This window comes from Octopus bimaculoides, chromosome 4, assembly GCF_001194135.2.
Source record: "Octopus bimaculoides isolate UCB-OBI-ISO-001 chromosome 4, ASM119413v2, whole genome shotgun sequence".
Taxonomy (NCBI): domain Eukaryota; kingdom Metazoa; phylum Mollusca; class Cephalopoda; order Octopoda; family Octopodidae; genus Octopus; species Octopus bimaculoides.
The window spans coordinates 49412578-49421484 of record NC_068984.1 but is presented as its reverse complement, the minus strand read 5'-3'; the positions used below and the strand labels follow the sequence as shown (position 1 = coordinate 49421484).

General features: G+C 36.5%; 1 protein-coding gene across 1 annotated transcript in view; it reads right to left on the bottom strand.

The window, feature by feature from the left end:
* LOC106881251 (zinc finger protein 729) overlaps positions 1-8907 on the bottom strand; it is a 233811-nt gene that overhangs the window by 168276 nt on the left and 56628 nt on the right. Inside the window, exon 3 of the mRNA XM_052967047.1 lies at positions 5669-5692. The gene's annotated coding sequence lies outside the window, so the exon portion shown is untranslated. The remainder of the gene's footprint in view (positions 1-5668; positions 5693-8907) is intronic.

The window sequence follows — 8907 nt, the reverse complement described above, 5'->3', positions numbered from 1 at the left end:
GTACGTATATAATACATACATACATACATGCATGCATGCATACATACATACATACATACATACAAACATACATACATACAAACATACATATATACATATATGATATATACACATTTACATATATACATAGTGAGAGAGAAAAAGAGAGGGAGAGACAGAAAGGGAAAGGAGGAGAAAGAGAGAAAAAAGGCGAGTGAGAAAATAAACATATCTGTCAACCTAGTTCCAGCATAAATATATTTTTTAAATTTCATCAGATTTGTATAGGACTTCTTAAATAACATTATTATTATTATTCAGTAGTTTTATTTTTATAACGTGCTTTCACTTCACTACCGAGCGCAGCTCTGTGCGCCTTGAGTATGTGGTGTGGTTTGCTGTGGTGCTCTTATGTTTACTGTATTGAAAGTGTTTTGCGTAGAATGTGTGCAGTACCCAGTAGTGCAATTTTCTGTATGTTATATATATTTGTAAGTCCTGGTGTTTTTGTTATGTATTTGTCTGAATATTTTTTTATTATACATTATTATTATTATTATTATTATTATTATTATTATTATTATTATTATTATTATTATTATTATTATTATTATTCCAGATATTTTTACCTTGTCCATACTTTACGCATTCGTATACACAATTTCATATTCCAATAATAAATCATTAGTAATACTGCCGTACCGGATCTCAGAAGTTCAGAATCTTACTACTTTGCCCTCTATAACTCTGATACGACACCGCTTCATTTCCCACGGCAAATATATATTTAAAAATAAAACAAATGCAAAATGCAAAAAACGAACAAACAACATAAACTATCGTTAAGGAGGATAACAACATACATATTTAACAAGAGGGAGTAAATATAAATGTTAACAATTTTCTGTGGAGAATAACTCGGCGACGTTTAGTTTTACTGAAAAAATTATATTAAGGAAATTAATAAACGTTTTTGCCTGGAATTTTGTAGAGGAGAGCCTAATAATTTGTTTAATCAAATGGTAATAGTGTACAAGAAATGTTAGGGTGGAATTTAATAACCAAAATATATAGAATAATTTCAGGAACGGTGAGATTTATTAAAAATAATTGTTAATGGCAGAAATAGTTGAATAACGGAAGAAATGTAGCTAGAGCTTTAGTTACGTCACTCTCTTTACGTTCTGTATACTATGCATTCAAATCCCGTAAGGTCTGGCATTACTTTCACCTTTCTGTTAACACTCATCAAATACACCTATGATTAAAAGTGTACCAGACATGGTTATCCTGTTTGTACCCCAGAGAGTACATTTTCAAGCAAGGACAATGACGAGCCGAGGTGTGTCTTCACTAGAACAGGGAGGAGACGAGACTGGAGAATTGTGAGAACTACATCTAGGAGAAAGTTAAAAAGAAAACAAGAGAAAAAAAAAAAGGAAATATCTGAATCCAGATAATAGGAGAGTTTAAGGATGGAAGATCTCCTCTAAAAAGCGTCTTACTACATGCAGTACTTGGACATTACGGTAATTATGTGAGGTAACTATAGATACTTTATTTGGTGATAAAGCTAAATGGGTACTAGTAACATGAAATACTAGAACTGCAGAGGATACTGAGAGGAAAAATTTAAAATCCAGCATCCCAGGTAGGCGAGTCATCTGTTATATACGTGAGAGCCAAATCTATTTAACAAGTTTAAAGCCTAAAAGAACGAAAGCATCAGCGACAAATTATGAAGGTTGCCGTCGATCCCGCTGGGGTCGATAACAGAAAGTACCACTCAAGTACTGGAGATATTGTATCAGCTATTCCCCTCCCATCAAAATTACTGGCCTTGTGCCTAAATTAGAAATCTTCGAGCTGGTATGAGGTGAGTTGGCATAGTTATTAGAGTAATTATTAAAGATGTTGCGGTATTTCTTCTGGTTCTTTATTTTTTGAAATCAGATCCAAGCAAAGTTAACTTTCTCTTTCATTCTTTAATGGTAGATAAAATAAAGTATCAGTCAAGTTTTGGCATCAATTGGATCTCTTTACCCATTTTTCAACCTTTTGCCTATCTTAAAAACAATTAAATTATCACTAGAAATGTAACTATTGGCTGAATCGGTAGAAGCTGGATAAAATGCTTTGCTGTATTCAGTTGGGATTTTTAAGTTCTGAATTTGAATCCTGACAAGGTCGACTTTTCCTTTCCAACGCCTGGAGTCAATAAAATAAGTACCACGTAATACTGATGATCGATTTAAAAGATACTATTCCATTATTCTAAACTGGTAGCATTGTACATAAAAAGCTGGATGGCAACATTGTCACATTCTACATGAACAATGTAATCTGAAGTGATTGCTATATTTACTGAGGTACATCTCTTTATACTGTCGGCCTCAGAAACTTGTAGACAAAACTTATTCCGAGTCGTAATGCAGCTTCTATGCCAATGGATTCATTACAAGAATAATGTCTTCACTGCGCCATCTTAAAGAAAAGTATAAAAAAAACAGAATCCTATCAGTAGAGATAACTTGTTAAGATGTTCATTTATTATCAAGATCAGGAGCATCGTACGATATTTCCATGTTGAAACGGTGGGGAATCTGGATTACGATGAATCTTTATCCAAAGAATATGAGAAGTGTAGGATCAAGTTAGGACCTGTTTACACTTTACACTTTTAGGTATCTTCATTGGGATGCCCCTGAAACAGACATTCGATTCCTCAGCCGATGGTGTTTATTTCCATTCAAGGTCAGGCAGCCAGACAGACTAAAGGTGAAAACTAAGACAAGGTTAGTTACCATCAGTAACATGCTGAGTGCTGATAATTGTGTTATCTTCTCATACCGTGTAGAAGGTTTAAGAAAACTTTATGGATATTTTATCAGAAGCTATTTGGTTTTATAAGATATCTCAAGCAGTCAAAATCATGGAACAGAACTGAACCTTGTACATGGATACCAGTATCTCGGTACCACTGCTACAAGCAATCTAAATCGAGATCTAAAATTAGAGAAAGGCTTAGTCAAAAAACATCAACTAATGTCGGTGCATAAGGCTCTATCTATTCTCAACGCAATTCTTTATGGCATCAAGTCGTAGATAACATACTTTTCATAAGAACATAAATTTCATGTGTTTCATGTTAGGTGTCGGTCCAGAATTGAATAGCAAGACAAGATCAACTGCTGTGATGTACTGAGCAGGGAAATATCCCTTCTAAGATGATTTTCCTGTGCCACCAGCGACTTTGATTGTTTGGATATGTTCGTCGTCAGGATAATGGTAGTAATCTAAAAAACAAAAGACCTATGTAGTAAAATGGCATGGAGATCGAGAGGCAAAGTTTTCCTCCATCTGCAATACAGGGATGTGTGCAAAGGTGATATGACTTCAACTTTGTCAACTGGGAAGCAGTGGCTGGCAAGCGAACTCAATGATACTGCAAGTGTGTCACAGGGATTAAGAAGTAGATGTAAACCTAAAACTTATATGAAAAAAGCTAGCAGCTTCATAAAAAATCTACATACACCTCATCTACACAAGAAGCACCAATCTTTGTATATTTAATCTAAGATCGTGTTTGAAGGTTAGGGATTAGACTTCAAAGTCCACCTCGTTTTGCTCCTCCTCCTGCTTTCCCTCCTGCTTTTGAACTTCACAGTCCTGTTCTTGTTCCTGCTCCTCCTGTTTTTGCTTTCCTTCCACTTGCTGTTCCACTTCTTCCGCCCATCCTTCTCAGCCTCATTTCTCCTCGTCATCATCGCCATCCTCCCAGATTTTCTCTTCTTCGTCCTCCTATTCCTTCCCCAGGCACCCTCTGTAGACTGTAAAACTGACGGATACCAGTAGTAGTAGTAGTAGTAGTAGTAGTAGTAGTAGTAGTAGTAGTAGCGAATATAGACGGGGAAGTGCTATCACATCACCTGTAACTGGTTATTTGTATCATTAGTGAAAAATTGTTGAATATTCTATTTATCAATATTCTTTAGATGTTTGACCTATAATTAGGGTTTCCTACTATTAATGTGCATTTTGTTCCATGGTGAAATATGAAGAAAACATTTTAAGGTAGGATGTGTCAGTTTTTCACCCAACTGCAATAATACCTGCGCAAGCACTGGTTCAATTTTGGAGCTGAATGGTGGTTTTACCATCAGCCACCAACCACCAGATGCCAGCAGTGCTTAATCGTTCGTCAGTCGCTCAGGTATTTCATTCTCAAGTTATCCGCAATCTCGTATTTCCGTAAATTTTCTCAGAACGCAACAACCCATCCGTAACAATGTCTTCAGAAGGTAAAAGCAAGAAGTACAACACACCCTTAAGAAGAGTAAGGATCGTAAACAAGTGGTGAATGAATATAACATGAGATCGTTTCTATATTGTAAAGCAAATTTAAGATTATTTAGTAAATGATAAAATAGGCTTCAACACACGAATTCACATAAAAAATCTTGCAAAGCAAATACTAAAACGAAATATATTTTCTTATTCTTTTATAAAAGTCTAGAGAATTTATCGTAGTTTGTGTTCTCATAAAAAAAAAAAACTCTCTGAAATGGACTGCTTCTTCTCGAAGTACAGTATTTTATTATATTTTATCGTATTTATAGCACCCATATTTTATTAGGTTTATAAAACTGTTCTTTACTAAAATTAATGTGGAGGCGCAATGGCCCAGTGGTTAGGGCAGCGGACTCGCGGTCATAAGATTGAAGTTTCGATTCCCAGACCGGGTGTTGAGAATGTTTATTGAGCGAAAACACCTAAAGCTCCAAGAGGCTCCGGCAGGGGATAGTGGCGAACCCTGCTGTACTCTTTTACCACAGCTTTCTCTTACTTCCTGTTTCTGTTGTGCCTGTAATTCAAAGGGTCAGCCTTATCTCGCTGAATATCCCCGAGAACTACGTGGAGTCTGTGAAGTGCTCAGCCACTTGTACGCTAATTTCACGAGCAGGCTGTTCCGTTGATCGGATCAACTGGAGTGCCAGTGCCAACACTAGAATTAGTTTTTCATATTTCTCTTATTTTTACTATATTCAGAATGCTAATAATAGTACTGATGCACATAGAGTTTTAATGAGTTTTATAAGGTGCTTTGGTAACTTAAAGAATAATGATTAATTATTCGGAAAATTCAGTCATCCTAGTGGTGCCGAATAAGAGGGAGTTTGGTGTATTAAAATACCTATTAAGATCGCTGGATTGAGTTAAACTCTCACCAATATCGATTTTGGCATTCAAAATTTTGGATTTGATACTGGGAAATAATCTAATCGTTTAAAGCTTAAGTAGTTGCTCGATCCGCTTCTTGTCTTCCTTAAATCATAACCTGCCGCCTTAAGAAAGATGTAATGCAGACAGCATTCGATTATGTATTTGAGACACAATGCCCACCATCACCACCAAAAAAACAAAAAATGTGTAGCAAGGTCGTAGGACGATATTAGTCTGCTCATTCAGGGCTGACTTTGGCTAAGAAGAATAACACCATACTAAAATGTGGAGGTATTTCTCTCAATAGTTCATTCAGATATAACGAAAAAAAAAAAAAAAAGAAAAAGAAAAACGAACTAAGTTTCAGCATTAATGAAATGCAAAAAATAAAATCATCATATCACTAAAATATACGCCATAAGTTACATTTTAAAACTAAATTTGAAATGAGAAATACTTGACTTACCTTCGAATTTTCTTTTAGACTGTGCTGGAAATAAAACAGAAATGAAAGAAAATATAAAATCTCACAGCGAAGTAAAAAAGAGAAATATATATATATATATATGTAAATGTGTGTGTGTGCGCATATCTTCCTCCCTCTCTCTCTCTCTCTCTCTCTCTCTCTCTCTCTCTCTCTCTCTCTCTCTCTCTCTCTCCCTTATATATAAATATATAACACCAGATACACATATATAGTTTGTATAAAATGTGAGAGCTGGCTTGTGTACAGGAGAGAAAGATACGAATATATTAAAGCGGTCAAATCAAAATTGATTGTTAGAATATTAGCAAATCAGTTAGTTATTACTAACAGAAAAAAATTAAAATAATTAAAAAAAATGTTAATAAATTTTACTTTCAGAAATGCATTAATTTATTGAAAATTATCATGTCTTTATGGTTCGTAGACATGGCTGTGTGGTTAAAAAGTTCACATTGCAACCATGGAGTTCAAATGAATCAATCCGAAGCTATGGTCAAACCATGTACGAATAGACAGAGGCGGTGTATAAACGCATCAAAGTGACTATTTCTGTTTTTGGATGATTGACATAATCCCTCGTTTCACTTTTCACAATCACATGGCCCTTTTGTGCATTTAGCCAGATCCACTCTGTTGCAAGGTCTACGGTTAGGGAATAACTTTGTTCCTTTCTATCATCAGTCATGGACCTTAAAAATGGTTTTGGTGACTATGTTTCTACCTACTTATCAATTAACGAAAAATAATGAAACTGTGTGGAAGCCCTTTGGAATATACTTGTTCTTGGCTGGTAGATTTAATACGTCACACAATCGAATACTACCACATATGTGATATCTACAAAACCATAAGAAGTGCAATTTTCATGAAGGTCACAGTTTATATCAAACACCAAAATGGAAATTAGAAATTGATAGCGATCATTTTCTCATTAGCTTTCTGATTGGAAAAAAAAGCAAAAAAAAAAAAAGCATAAGATAATCTGATTCGGCAAAACGAGTTGATAAAATCGATAAATTAAATTATGTCTATGTATTTTGAGGAGCGGTAAGTTTGGCGTTTCACATAAAGCTCTTCCTTAAAAAATGGAACCGGGTTGAAACGTTAGAAATGACATTTCCGCACGGCACGCGAACATATCTTGTTTTGCAAATCTTTAGAATTGAGATGTATATATAGCTCAATTACACACACACACACACACACACACACACACACACACACACATTGTAATATATATTCAGTAATCCTCAGACTATCGCTGGTGTTACGTTCCAAAATCACCCGCGATAGGTGAAAATCCGCGAAGTAGAAACAGTACTGCATTGTCTTTTTTTAAAATTATTTTTATAGTTTGTATATATTTATTTCATTATAAGTGCAAAATAACAACACGGAGGGATCGACTTAAGCTTAAATAATAAACTGCGTAGGTTGTCTCATAAATAAAGCGGTCTTTTCAATGGCATGAACTAAATGTCGGAGGGGAACAGGATAAACTATCTGCATCAACTTGTTATATAAGCAGGTAATAATTTTGCCATGTCCTTATTCTTAATGCAGTTTGATTCTAACAGTTGTTTTTTCAAAGCTATAATGGAAGTGACAAAGGAGCATATTCGGCATATTTAGCCTTATGAGTTCAATGAAGGCAACAACGCAACGGAAAGTGCAAGGAATATTAATGCAGTATATAGGGATCGGACAATAAGCGTAAGCCAGTGTCAACCGTGGTTCCAGACATTCTGAGTCAGAAACTACAGTCTAGAAGACGAGCCTTGTCCTGGAAGATCTGAAGAGCTCGACGAGGACGTCTTGTAAACCCTGGTGGAACAAAATCCCATTGTAACTGTTGAGGAACTAGCATAGAAACTTGGATTTGGTCATTCAGCCATTTATCGACACCTGTATGCCATCGGAAAAGTCAGCAAATTGGGTCAATGGGTTCCTCACAAATTTTCCGAGTCTAATCGCACGCAGAGAGTGAACGTGTTCTCTTCTTTGCTGTCACATCTCACGAATGAACCTTTTCATGGAGAGAATAGTAACTGGTGACGAAAAACGGGTTCTCTATAAAAATATCAAGCACCGAAGACAGTGAGTAGGGGAAAGATAAACACCAGCACCCCAGGCTAAAGAAGGTCTTCACCCACGTAAGGTGTTGTTATCTGTTTGGTGAGATATGAACGGTTTAGGCTACTTTGAAATTTTAAACACAAAACAAACGATAACAAAGGAGATCTACTGCGAGCGGTTTGAGCAGCTTAAGTCAGCACTAAAAGAAAAACGACCATCTTTGGTTTCAAGACAAAAGGTCTTCTTCCATCAGGACAATGGTCGAACACATACAGCGAGGATGTCCTTCCAAAGGCTCGAGCAGTTTGAATAGAAAACGATGCCCCATTCACCATATTCGCCAGACATTGTCCATTCTGATTATTATTTATTTCGCAGTTTTCAAAATCATCTGGACTGAAAAAAATATGAATTCTGCAGAAGAGGTCAGAACAGTACCAGAGGAGTATTTTCCGTCACGGACAAGTGAATTTTGGAAGAAGGGCCTTGCTAGTTTACCAGCTAGATGGAAGAGCATTGTAGAAAATGAAGGAGAGTATATTTTAGATTAAAAAAGAACTTTGTTTATCTTAATTTTGAAGAATGAAAGAAACAAAAAGAACCGCGTTATTTATGGGACAACACAATATATATCATTATGGTGGCGAGCTGGGTAGAACTGTTGGAATGCCAGTCAAAAACGGTTAGCGGTATTTCACAGAAAGAATAAAATAACTTTTGGAGCTAGAAGTTAATCATGGCGGCTGGCTGGGCAAAGGTAGTTAGACAGGAAACTTAGGAAGAAGGGGAGATAATAAAGCATTGGTGATCCCAAAACGAAGGTGCGCGTGCGTGTGTATGTGAGAGTAAGTGTGTGCGTGTAGATAGGGGCTGGTGAATTTGACGTGTGTATGTGTGAAATAAGTGTGTGCGTCTGTAATGTGTGGGTGTGTGGATGATGGTGTGGGTGCTGGCAAGTGGTCAGTGCTAGTGTGCGCGGGGTAGTGTGATGTAGTCTGGTAACGTGGTAGTGTGGTGATGTGGGGTTGGGGTTAGGATGTAGGGATAGGTGTTAGGTATGTTGGAGTGGGATGTATGGGGGTGTGGTGGGAAGTTGGAGCGTGGTGGTAGGGTTGGGACGTGTAGGAGTGGGTGTGGATGGT